We start from the raw sequence: 14383 nt of genomic DNA, 5'->3' as shown, positions 1-14383 counted from the left end.
AGTTGCATATGAATGAGCTGTAGGCACAATGTAACAGGGGCAGGAGTGACTACAGCAAGATTCTCAGTGGAAGAGGAGAAAACAATCAGGGGCAGTTAAGAGGTATGATGCTAAGAATATGTAAATAGACGAATGTCCATAGCCTGGTTTGTTATGCATTTTTGTAAGACTAGAAAGAGGAACATAGTGAGAAGATAGACATATTTGTAAACTCAAAAACATTCTTTATTAGCTTTAAGTTTTACAATAAATGTCTTATATTATTTTTTAATAATCATTGAATGCTTATTTCAGGTCTAAAAAAGACAAAGTAGCACTTAGGAATGAAAATACAACTAAGAAGCCCACAACCTGATGTGAGAATAGCAAATATCTCCACTGCCACAACATATTTTCCTTTGGTACTTAAATAGGCTGGGACAAAGGAGATCCAGGCACTGGAGAACACTAGCATGCTGAATGTGATACATTTGGCCTCATTAAAGATATCAGGTAAGTTTCTGGCTAAAAAAGCAAGAATAAAACAGACAAGTGATAGAAATCCCATATATCCTAGAACACAATAAAAGCCAATTAAAGATCCTTCACTGCATATTGCTAAGATTGTTCCAGTTTCATCTTTCACATTATAAAATGGGAATGGGGGAGAAATCCCCAACCATAAGGAACATATTAGTATTTGAAAAAAAGAACAACCAATAGTGATGTTAATAGATAGTCTAGGTCCCAAAAAGGTTCCGAGTTTACTTCCTGGCCGAGTGGCATTGAAGGCTATGAGAACAGTTATGGTCTTGGCCAGAACAGAGGAGACTGACAGAGTAAATGTTATGCCAAATACTGCTTGTCTTAGAAGGCAAGTCACTTTGTGGGGATGACCTATGAATAGAAAAGTGCACAGGAAACACATTTTCAGAGAGATTAGGAGAATATAGCTAAGTGTTTGATTGTTTGCTTTCATGACTTTAGTATTTCTGTATTTTATACAAAATGTAATGATTATACAAGTGGTACAAAAAAACAAAAATGAGACAGTTGATAAGACTTTTCCCAAAGGTTCATGATAAGATAGATAAGAAACTATTTTAAAATCACAGGCATCTTTGTTTGTATTAGGCCATTGGTCTTCTGGGCATTTGTAACAGTTGTCCATATCTAGAGTGAAACACAAACATGTTTTAATAAAGTACTTTTATAATTGTTTCATATTTAAATGTTTGCATGTATACATCTACCTATATTATTTACAATTAAAACATTAAGGAGAGAGGGGGGCAGGAGGCGGAGCCTAGCAGAGCAGACATGCATTGTTAGAGCTCCACACCGCTGAGGAGAAAAGAGAAGGACAAAGCGGAGCCTGCAGGCTCAAAAGGTATCCATTTGAACCTTTTTGCCCCAGGGAACAAACTGTGAAAGTTTGGGCAGGAAATATGGTACTGGGAGGAAACCGTGGCAGAAATAAAAATCACCTCACAAAGAGCTCACATGCACTCACTGCAGCTGAAGCAGCTCCAGTCACCTCACAAGATACAGCATCAGGGCGCTCTCACAGACAGAAAATGTCACAGCAAGACTCTCCATTTGAGTCAGATACAGAACAAATCCTCTCACAAACTTCTCCACAAGCCTCCTCAGTATCCCCAGTAATATTATTACAATTTGAAAAGATGCTTCATAAGGCTTTAAAACAAACCTCAGACCAAATAACAAAAAGCCTAACCAAAGAAATAAGAGAGCTGGGAAACCGCACCGCAGCCTTAGAAATAAAAATGGATGAAATTGAAATTACAACCCAAGAAAATATAACAGAATTGGAAGAATTAAAAAAAGAGAATTTAATACTTCAAACTAAGCTCGAAGATTACGAAAATAGAGCCAGACGTTCAAACTTGCGCATAAGGGGAATACCTGAAACTGTGACAGACCTGCAATCTACTATTACTGCTCTATTACAAGAACTAAAGCCAGATATCCCTATTGAACGTTTAGAACTGGACAGAGTACACAGAGCCCTCACAGCCAAAAAGAAAGATGGACCCCCACGTGATATAATCACAAAATTTCATTATTACAGAACGAAAGAACAAATACTAATTGCTGCAAGAGAAAAAAAGGAACTTAATTTTCAAGGACACAATTATCACATTTTTGCTGACCTATCCCAACTTACTATTACTAAAAGACGATCCATGAAACCCCAACTAATGGAACTGCAACGCCACAACATTATGTATCAATGGGGCTTCCCCTTTTCAGTCAGATTTAACTACCAAGGTACAATTTACAGAAGCAGATCAGCAGATGAACTACAACAAACCCTTTTAAAATTAAATCTGACAGAACCCACAAGCAGCAACACTACCACACTCAGAAAAATGGCGTCATCTTCACCTTCAGGCAGCACCCAAAAAATTTCAGAACAAAATGGGAATCATCATTCTCACAAAAGAGGCCGTTATGCCACATCATCCATGGACCAAGAAGATTCAATGGACTGACATCCTAATTCCTGATATCTCTTCATTTATTATACTAAGAGATGGTTCTCTATAAAAAAACCTATATTTATAACTGAATGTAACTGCATTCTGATAGTCACACACTGTGTGGGATCATGTTACATTCCAGTTATATTTCTTATTACTTCTGATTCATATAGCCTTAGAATATATAAGTGAAATAAGGAAATTCTTGTTCAGTTATATATTATCAGGTAATAACAATAGATTTATTACTTTTTAGGACAAATATGTTCAATAATCCAGAAGTAATGGAAGCTTTTTCTTTCTTTTCTTAAAACAAATATATTATTACCTAACTAGTTCTTAGAATTATGTTTTTGTTTATTCTAATCTGAAGCAATACAACCTCAATTTTATGAGTTAACATATCTAAACAGTTGCATATGAATAAAATATGTAATTGTTTACTCTAAAAAGGTTAAAATCCCAAAATAATTCAAACTATCTTCATCAATACCAAAGTTATTAACAGTACCTTTCTAACTGAATTATTTAGCCTAGGGCAAGACTAACCATATACAACCACCCTGGAATAAATAATTTCAACAAAAACTATATTCTGCACTCCAATTAATGAAATATCATTTTGATGTCTTTTGACATAGCACTTCTCTCCTGTAAGCGGAAGATCCGTGTACCCCCATTAGCCCTCCTCATTCTCCCAACCATATTATGTGGGAGTGTGACGAAGGCACTTATTCCCCTGAGAGAGATATTTATTCTCTTTCACGGGTAAATTGTGATTACTTGCAAAAAATAATTTATACAATGTATCATCTAATCTCATATGTTTTTTGTTTACTCTTTACTCCAGAATTCACTGGTTTCTTTTCTATCTATTCATCTCTTCAGTCCACACAGGTTGATCTGCGCAGTCAGCTTTGCATAACAAAAAGTAAGTCAAAACTATTTGATCTATTGCCATGGCACCACTGAATATACTTTCCCTGAATGTTCAGGGAATAAATGTCCCTCAAAAAAGGACCAAAGCCTTCCGTACTTTCCATAACAAGAAGGCTCACATAGTATGCCTCCAAGAAACACACTTCACCAAAAATTCTACTCCAAAATATATTTCTCCTTTTTATCAACAAATTTACACGGCTTCTGCCTGTACCAAGCAAAGGGGAACTCTAATTGCATTTCACCAATCCACACCATTCACCTTATTATCAGAAATTAAAGACCCAGAAGGTAGATACCTGATACTCATGGGTTATATAATGGATACAGCAATCACGGTGATTTCCTACTACGCTCCTAACAAACAACCTACACCATTCCTCTCACATATATTACAAGTGATTAATACACACAAAATAGGAACAGTGATAATGTGTGGGGATTTGAACCAGGTCCTCCTCCCATTTCTAGATAAATCACCTTTTACACCATCCAAAATAACCTCTAGATTACCTTTTTCTCAACTTCTTTCCAAATACAATCTGGTAGATTCATGGAGAGAAAGTAACCCAATGAAAAAGAAATTCACTTATTTCTCGCACCCTCATCAAACCTTCACCAGAATAGATCATATTTTTCTAACAATAGGAATGATACCAGAAATTATTGCATCAGATATAATTCCGATTCCGTGGTCTGACCATAATGCAGTATACACTACTATAGCCTCAGCCATACCAAAAGCGCATGACCCAACGTGGTACTTACCGGACATAATGCTCAAACACCCACTACATCAGATGGCCATTGAACAAGCTTTAAAGGAATACATATCAATTAATAATACAACAGACATCTCCCCAATAACACTGTGGGAAGCTCATAAGCCTGTCTTGCGTGGTACAATACAAAGACAAATGGCACTATTTAAACGGGAACGCAAAAATCTAGCAAAAAAAATAGAACTCAATTTTAATGCAGCCTACATATCATTTCAAGATAATCCATCTCAGAGTACAAAATCTCATCTGGAAAAATCTAGATTGGAATACGATCTATTTCTCACTGAGTCAGTTGATAAATCCCTCAAACGCTCCAAACACAATTTCTACATGAATACAAACAAACCAGGTACATATTTGGCTCGGGCATTAAATTCAACTAACAAATCTTTCAAACCAATACGTTTGAAATTATCAAAAAATGTTTACACTTGTAATCCAGTTAAAATAGTCCATAAATTTCACTCACATCTCGCAACTTTATACAAGACAAACAATGAATTTAATCCTACAGAAGCTGAATCCTTCTTCTCAAAAATAACCTTACCTGAGTTATCTCAGAATCAAAAAAGCAGTTTGGATGAGCCTATAACTATAGATGAAGTTGCTAACGCCATAAAAGACCTAAAACTTAACAAAAGACCAGGCCCAGACGGCTACTCGGCTTTATACTATAAAACATTCTCAGAAATACTCTCTCCCATTCTCACTGAAACTTTTAACAAACTTCTAGATGGACATTCTTTTCGGCAAGAAACACTAATGGCAATTGTTTGTATGATCCCAAAACCCCTTTCTGATGATACTTCCTGTGTGAATTATCGGCCTATCTCTCTGTTAAACCTCGATATTAAATTATTAGCAAAAATAATAGCAAAACTCCTCAATAGCATTATAGGAAAATTAATACATAGAGATCAAGTAGGCTTCATGCCAAATAGACAGGCAGGCGATAATATACGCAGGGCAGTGTTATTGGCACATATTGCTAAAAAACGGAAAATCCCTTTATGTTTTCTATCTCTCGATATTATGAGGGCATTTGACACAGTATCCTGGCAATATATGCAATATTCATTACAAAAATGGGGTTTTGGACCCCACTTTTTAACATGGATCAAAGCATTATATAATAAACCCAAAGCCTATATAAAATATGCTGGATACAAATCTGAAGCCTTTAATATCGAAAGAGGTACCCGACAGGGTTGCCCATTATCTCCCTTATTATTTGCCCTTATACTCGAACCCATGGCCCAATACATCAGAACAAACCAAACTATAACTGGCATTGAAGTAGGAGGTATTACACACAAATTATGTATATTTGCAGACGATATATTACTTTTTCTATCATCACCACAGGTCTCTGGTCCTAACTTAATACCAGCTCTTGATGGATTTGCAGCCCTATCCGGCCTTATGATTAATCCTAAGAAATGCCTAGTGCTTAATATTTCACTCACAAACATGGAATTGATCCCGGCTAGGGCTGCACTCCCATTCACATGGGCAGAAAAATCAATCCCATATCTTGGAATTCATTTAACAGCATCTAATTCTGACTTATTCTCAACCAATTATCCTCCTGTATTAAGACAGATCACAAATCTAATAAAACAATGGTCGCAACTTCCTTTATCCTGGATAGGGAAGATTAATGCAATCAAAATGACTATTCTACCCAAATTGCTTTATCTATTCAGAGTCCTCCCTATTCCAATTCCTTCCTATTTTTTGAGAATAGTACAAAAAAGAGCAACTTCGTTTATATGGGGCTCTTCTAAACCACGTATACCTATACACACACTACATCTTCCCAAAAATAAAGGAGGCCTGGGATACCCTAATTTTACTAACTACTACAGAGCAGCACATTTGGCCAGTCTGTCCAAATACCATGCAAAACAGGAAATCCCATTATGGGTATTTATAGAGGCTTCAGAAAATGACCCTCTATTAATATCATGTTTATTATGGCTTGATCCTAAAGACCGCTTTAAAATTCATAATCCCATAACTAAACACTTCTTATCTCTCTGGGATAAACTAAAAACCAAATATCAGTTACAATCTCCACACAATCCTCTCCTTTCTTTTATCAGAAATCCGGCCTTTTATCCGGCATGGATCTACCCAAATTCTTTTAAAGCTTGGACAACATCAGGCATTCAGACACTAAATGACTTCATAGCATCTAAATCATTCCTTTCATTACCATCGCTTAGAGAAAAATATGATCTACCAAACTCTGAGATATTTAGATATCTCCAAATCAAAAATTTCTATACACCATTCCTAAAGGGGATACACCATTATCCCAATTATCCATTTTTGAATCAATCTGTACAAAAGATCCATTTGCTAAAGGTACAATTTCATCACTTTATAATCAATTATATGGAGTAGCAAATCTTAATAGACCCTCTTACGTTCAGAGGTGGGAGGAGGACCTGGGCCGAACTTTAGAAGACACGGACTGGTCTAACATATGGCTCACATCTAAGTCATCTTCACCCAACATCTTAGCACTGGAGACAAATTATAAAGTCCTAACTCGCTGGTACCTTGTACCCGCTAGAGTGGCAAAATATTCACCTAATACCTCAACTCTTTGTTTTCGAGGATGCCCAGAAATAGGCACATATTTACACATATGGTGGACGTGCCCAGTAATCCAAACCTTCTGGAAGGAAGTCTTTGTGATTGCATCTAAAATATTTAAAAAAATAATACAACCAGATCCATATTTAACTTTACTTAATCTAAAACCGGAATGGTTAACACTCTCTCAATTCAAACTTATGATCCAACTAATAACGGCTGCAAAACAAACAGTGGCCAAGGCATGGAAATCTCCTACATTGGTACTAGCAGAAACAATTCACAGAATGAATAATACAATGTCCCATGCTAAGATGGTAGCCATCGATCAAAATCAAATTCCAAAATTTGAAAAACTTTGGCATCCTTGGATAAAACAACAGTTCCTGTCAAACTTCAATGACTCTGTCCTGTTGCCATGGTAACAGATTAAATGACTTACAGAGACACCCATTCTAAGGCTTCAAAGAGAACTAAAAAGAATAATAAACTGACGAGCGGGACAACCTTGTGGACCATACCTCTACCTTTCAACCCTTTTTCTTCTTTCTCTTTCCTTTTCTCCATCTTACGATTAAAGCTCATTATCAGAATTTATTTGACCTATATACACTCTACTTGTAAACAATATGTATAGTAGGTATAAATCATTTAAATACCTACAAAAGTAACTAAGGAAATGATATATATCTTTAATTTAGGTTTACGTGAACCCAATGTTTAATATTTGAAATTTCATGATATTTACCTATATAAACCCTACTGTAAAACAATGAGCTTACTTTATAGATCCTTGTAAACTTACTTTATATATCTTTATAACATTGTATACTCAATAAACTTCTTTTGACAAGGAAAACATTAAGGAGAAGCTAATGTCCATGGCTGTCACTAAAATTGTATCTCTCTTTCAGAATGTACTGCAGTTTTGTGCTCCAGGGCCCACATGTAACACCAAAAGTTTTTCTGCTTATCCAAGCAACTTCTTCCATTCCAATTAATGTTCTAATTAGTGTCATGAACATACCCCTCCCCACCCCACCCTAGTCATATAGGTGACAATTGCTTCTGACATTTGGGCTTAGTGGGGAACCTTCCTTGTTTAGCTTAGGGAGTCCATACAGGCATGATGTAGTTTCCCTCATGTGGAAAGGTGCAGTGGCAGGAAACACACAGAGTCCAGCTGCAGAAAACAGAACTTGTATTAATGCAGAATTCAGTAATTCACATCAAACCCAGCAGGAAGGCACCCAACTGGGAACACACACGGCAGTTCTTTGTGTTGCACACTCTTGAGCCATGCACCCTGTGTGATATGCAACCCTAAGCCACGAGTAGGATTTGCATTCCTAACCCCTGCACTCCTGTACCCTGCACTATGTGTGATATGCACTTCTAAGCCCTTGCACCCTGTGAACTACACAGTCCTGAGCCCTGCACTCTGTGTGTTATGCACTCCTGAGCCCTGCTCTATATATCCTTTGTTGTACATTTCATACTTCTGTAGCATCTTCTAGTGTGTTACTAGTGTGAGTGTAGGCAAATGTATGTTTTGACTCATAGTTAACTTGTGAGTCTTAATTGGGCAATGGGTTTACTGCAGATCAGGTTGGATGACTCATACAGACAGCTCTCTGGTGCCTCCCCCTTGTTCAGAAAGTTTGGAAACATTTCTAGAATCTGGAGGGCAGAGGCCAGGAAGCTTGATCTGCATACTTAGGGGCACTTGGTCAATTACCAGGCAGTGGGCCTGGTTGGCCGGCTGAGCCAGCCCTTAAATATGAATGAATCATGCCAGCAGGGGAGTTGGGTGGAAGATGAAGTGCAGAGGGTACTGTCGGTGGCCTAGGAGGGTTTTCCTAGGTCTAAGGGAGTCCTCAGCTCTAGGCTGTGCTCGTGCTGGCTTAGAGGGGCTAATTCAACAGAGCGGTTTGACATGGAATCTTGCCTGAAAAGCAGTGGGAGCAAGGAGGACAGTGTAAGTACATCAGCACACCCAGGGACATTTACGAAGAAAGACTGCCACATGTAGCAAGCTTTCTAAAAGGAAAGCACTGTGCTTAACCCTTTTAATACCTTGCCCTGGGAGATCTTCAGAGCAGCCAGGGGGGCTGGTAGTGCCTGCAACCAGTTTAGCTGGGATCAGTTCTACACAAGGAGAGGATACACTCCTGCATGAAGTTTGCCTCAACTGTTGTGCTATTTCTGAGAGAGGCTGAGAGCTCCTAATTTGTAATGGACTTCTAAATCCACTAAGGACTGTGTGTATATACAAGATGGAAAATGGTCCAGGATCTTTTGTACAGAGGAAGGAAGTTGTCCCTTGTTGTTGTTCATGATTCAAGTTGGGCATCCCGTAAATCCCCACACCCATCCAAGTTGGTACCCCTAATGAAACATAAAATCAAACCCAAGGGACTGACTTCTTGTGTCTGGATGCAAGCAGAGAATGCATGTTGCCTGGCTGAGCAAGAATAGGGGAACCAGTTGCCAGCAACCCCTGCGGGGTAGTGCTACACATCTGACTACTGTACTCTGTATGCTGCACTACATATGACATAATCCTGACCACTAAACCCTTTATGCTACTTTTACACTACAAACCGCTGACCATGGTGTTTAAATGTCTCAACTATTGTTGATTGCTAAAAAAGTCACTGACTGTATTGCAAAGATTGCTTTAAGGTAGGCTGAAAAGCATATGCAACAGTTTATTTTTTTCTTTTAAATAACTGTACTGATTGTTGTATGGGTCCATTATGTGGCACAAAACTTAAAGCATACTGTGTGGGTACAAGGGAGTGAAGCAGGTGTGCACCATGTATACAGTGACTAATAAAGCACTGTTTGTTTTTTTAATTTTTTTTAAATCCTGCAAGGTAAAGCCATAATGTGCTAGCAGTAGGAACCTTATAGGTAACCATGGGTGCGGATAGTAATTTATCCTAGTGGTAAGAGAAACATCTAGCTAATAACATATATGAGTAGCGCAGTGGGTTAGTCCATATAATGCAATAGAGAGTTCAAACAAAAACAGAGAAGGGGAGGAGAGAATGGGGTTAATACTACCCGTCTCCCATGTAGATACAATGATAGAGAGTCTTTGAAGTCTGTCAGCGATTTCTGGATCGATCTTCCTGGTGACTAAATCGACTGAGTTTGTATGGAGGCTTGGTTGGGCTGCATTGTTGTTTAGGTGGTGCGGAGGAAAAAGTAGCAGATGTTGTAGAGGAGCCCTCTGCAGAGTTGACGTGTTCCATTTCTGTGCCAGAGCCAGAGGCATTAATGCATTGTTATGCTTCTTCAGGGGGGTTGAAAGTAAGATGTTCCCCTGTGTGCGTTTGGATGCGCAGGATTGCTGGGTAGGCAAGGGAGAATCTAACTTGGATGTTGTATAGAGTTGTGCAGATCGAAGAGAACACCCTACGTTGTTTTATTAATTCCATTGAGTGGTCTTCAAAGAGTAGCAGGTTTGCACCATCAACTGACAGGGAACGTGTATGGCGAAATTTCTGCATAATGGTTTTTGTCAGCATAGTTGAGATATTTGGCAATGACATGTCAAGGCTTGGCACGACTTTCTGAGTACTGACCAATGCGATGGGCACGTTCTATAGTGCAGGGTACACAGAGCCTCAGTTGTTCAGGAATAATTTTAGCGCAGATATTCGTGAGCTGGGTATTGGAAATAGATTCTAGCAGCCCAATTATGCGTAAATTGTTTCTCCTCGAGCGATTTTCCAAATTGTCGAGCTTGTCCCATATTTCTCTGTTTGCAGCAGTAATGCGTGCTAGCACAGCAGAGTTGGTAGTGGATTCATCTTCCAGTGATGAGAGCCTGTCTTCCACGTGTGAGATCCTCTGAGCCTGTACCTGTAATTCTATATGCAGCTGCTCCAGCCCCCTGTGGGCTGCAGCGTCCACTGAAGCAGTCAGAGTGGGGCCCAGTAAGGTAACTGCTGCTTGTGCTATGCCTGCAGGAGAGGCAGGATCTGTGGCCGTTGCTCCTGGAATTGTGGGAGACTGTAGTGTCTCTTTTAAACACAGAGCGGTCGCCATTTTGGCTTCGGCTGTGGCCGTGTCTCCCATGGGGGGTACTGTGGCAGGCACCGCTCGAGCGTGTGATCACTCCACAAAGCGATCCATGTGATCCCCAAGGTAGCGGGGATGAAGGGGGGGGTCTACCCGAGGCACTAGCGAATTTGAATAGCAGGATTTGTGAGGAGTGCAGCGGGAGCCGTGTATATCTACCTCCTCCTCATGTGGGGCCGAAACTGGGAGTCCGCCATAACGTGCTAATATGCATTGAATACTAGCACGTTATTTGAAACTTACCTTAGAACGAAGCCATCCAGCAGCACGCTGTCACTGCTGAAGGTGCTTCCATTTTCACCTGGTCTAGCTTCTGGGTTCGCAGGCTCCCACTGTCTGAGTTGCCGGAGCCACAATGATGTCACTTTCGCACATGCATGTGGAAGCTGCAGTTAATGGCACAGGACTCTGAAGGAACGGCACGGTATGCCGTTCCCTCAGAGAGTATGCGCCACTGATGTCACCAGGTGCATCAAAAGTAAATATCTCCTAAACAGTGCATGTTCAGGAGATATTTACTGTACATATAGGTAAGCCTTACTATAAACGTACCTATAGGTAGAAATCATGCATTGGAGTTTACTCCCACTTTAAGACCAGTGTGGGCAAGGCCTACTTAGCCTGCACACTGGAGTACCTCTTGCACGGAACACTCTCTTCAATAACCGGGACAAGGTGGAGACTGCAGTCATGTGAACAATCAAACATTAAAAGAATAGTATGGGTTTCTTTTTTTTTTTAGATTCGTACTTACCTAGGTAGATGCAGCATCGTGCCAATGCTGTATCTGTCCCCCAGTGCCTCTGTACTGAAAACCGGGCGATCGAATACCGCCGAACACTCAGTTTTCACAGCTCCGTGAGCGGAGAGATGTAGACTGTCAGTCACAGCTCTCTACTCATCTCCCTCTGCACTCATTGGAGTGCTGAGCTGTGGAGGGGTGGAAAGCAGCCGTCTCAGGCTCTCAGCAGCTCACTGAGAGGCTGAGACTGGTGTCAGTCCAGATACATGGGGGATCCAGACTCCCATTTCTGGGATGACGCGGTGCCTGGACTGACTTCTGTGATGTCAGCTGATAGCGGACCTCAGCCCGCTCTCTGCTGAAAATGGGTCACAGGAGTGCAAAACTAATTGCACTCCTGTGATCCATAGGAGAAGCCCAGCCAAACAAGCTTTGGTTGGGCTTCTCCTTTACGGCAGTCCCCCAACTTAGATATGAGCCCTCACTATGTGCAGTAATTAAAACACAGAGTTGCTCTGAAAAGTGACTTCTCCTCGTGCCAGTATACATGGATTCTGGTGTAAGTTGTATTAGGAGGCATGTGCTGAGACTGTGCCCACTCCACCAGCCAGCATACCTCTGTTACCTCATTCCCAATAACAGAATTGGGTTCTACTGAGCACATAGAACAAACTTCATGCATGCTCATTAACTCATTCATTCTTGTACCTCATGACCAGGCCGTGGTCTCCATAATGTGTGTTCAGACCTGGTTGATATCAGATACCAACAGCTAGGGAGGGAGCCAAAATATCGACCCCATCGTTATCAGAGGACCTGTCACCCTACTGGGTACTATGCCTAATGACTGGTTGCTTGGTGTCTTGAACCTGTGCTTGGTTACTCTTAACAACTACACTAATTCTCCTTGTCTTGCAGAGTTAACCTTATTGTAGCAGTGTAGCTTCATACCCCTTTGTCCTTTACAGACTTTGATTTTTTTTACACCTGAACACACATGCACCCCTTTGAATAACCTCAGACCAGGTTTGAAACAGTTAATTTAACTTTACTGGTGAAACTTCAACAATTCAGTCCAATATCTACAAGTTCAATTCCTAACCCTACCTATAGTTGTGTGGCTGCCCAGGCATACCTCCATGAGGTGATAGTCCATGCTGGTATTCTCCATGACTTTAATGTCCTTTGGAAACCCTAGTGCCTTCTGTGGACTGCAAGACGCAGCAGTTCAAGTACCATGAATTAACCAAGAGCCTTGGACCTCAGCCTTCCCCCTTTTTATACTAAAAGTGGGCTGGCAGGGACCAAAAAGACTGGGTGCTGTGCACATATATCTTAACCCTTTCCCCAGCCTGAGCCAGCCGTTAACTCACTTATTTTAACTAACAGCGCAATTTGGTCATGCACACCATCTGGCACAGCATGCCACTTTGCTACCCCTCTCTGGGGGGTGGGCGGTTGGGTACCAGCACCTATTCTCAGACTAAAAAATATCTGCCAATAAGTCTTGAAATCAATGAGTAAAGCAATCACCTTAGCATGATAATCAGATGTGTTTATCACATCAGTGCATTTCTTTTCCGCAGGTCAAATGGTTTTGCTTGGATCTCTACTAAGTGATATAAGAGCCCTATTTCCTACTAAGGGTCAGGTTGAAAGATGATTTGGCAATAGGACACCTGAGACTCTTAGTTGGAGTTGTTTATCCTCGTCTTCCAATTTGTGGTTGTTATACATGGAAGATTTTGTAGTTGTGATTAAATCTGGCACAGGGACGTGTCAGGATGCCATTGAAAAGTTCAGTCCTTAGACTTTAAGATTTTTTTCTCTGTCTGAGAAATGTTTTTCCCTTTATTGCTCTGAAGTGTTCAAATATTATCCATTCTCCCCTAGGTAACTCCTCTGCTCTGTTGTCATCATGTTCTTGGACAATCATCTACCTTAACACATTCCATATTGACTGGATAAAGATGACTGAGTTACCTACTGTATGTCACTATAATGCTAAAGAATGTTCCTGAAGATGCTACTTGGCTAAGCAGAGACATGTCTATAACATTACAGAACACATCTACTTGAACTTGACTAACTTCTACTAGCTTTACCATGACCTGGATATATAAAAACCTTCATAGATTTATATTAAGGCGCTGCAGGGACAAAAGGGGAGATGAGCGGGGATTTGAAATCCCAGGACTGCTGGGTCAGCTGCGGGGGTGCTGACAACCCCAAAATTAAGTGCAGCAGGGATGGGGGAGTGGGGAAGATGTACAGTGTTAGTTAATTTTTTATTTTTTTCTGTAAAGGTAAACTAACCCTTTAAGCTAATTAAAATTAGGTTTTTGAACTAATAGGATAGATAGATAGTCAAATCAATATTGCAAACCTGTTTTGTTAGATATTTCCCCTTCTGGACAAGGTAGACATTTATAACAGCAGGTAACCTGTCCTGGTCCTAAAGATCTTCTGTATCCAGTGGGACATGATTTACTGCAAACTGAACGTGGAGTCTATAAAAAGTAAAGTTATATTATAAAGTCATTATATTATATCTTCCGTTTTTAAATACCGGTATTTATATAACACAAACATATTACACAAAGCTAAACAGAATAGAGAAATCTAGTCACAATAGACCCTGTTCCCTGAATAAGTTTACAATTGAATGTCTTTGCCACAATCCTATATACAATAGAGGTTGTTTGGGATGACGATAACTAACCTGCAATATGTTTTAGAAC

At 40.0% G+C, this 14383-nt stretch overlaps 1 pseudogene; it reads right to left on the bottom strand.

Moving 5' to 3' along the window:
- Window positions 1-241: 241 nt before the first annotated feature.
- LOC141116575 (vomeronasal type-2 receptor 26-like) overlaps window positions 242-14383 on the bottom strand; it is a 54517-nt pseudogene continuing 40375 nt past the window's right edge.

This window comes from Aquarana catesbeiana, linkage group LG13 (assembly GCF_042186555.1).
Source record: "Aquarana catesbeiana isolate 2022-GZ linkage group LG13, ASM4218655v1, whole genome shotgun sequence".
NCBI classification, from domain to species: Eukaryota; Metazoa; Chordata; class Amphibia; order Anura; family Ranidae; genus Aquarana; species Aquarana catesbeiana.
This window is presented reverse-complemented; position numbering and strand designations above follow the sequence as displayed.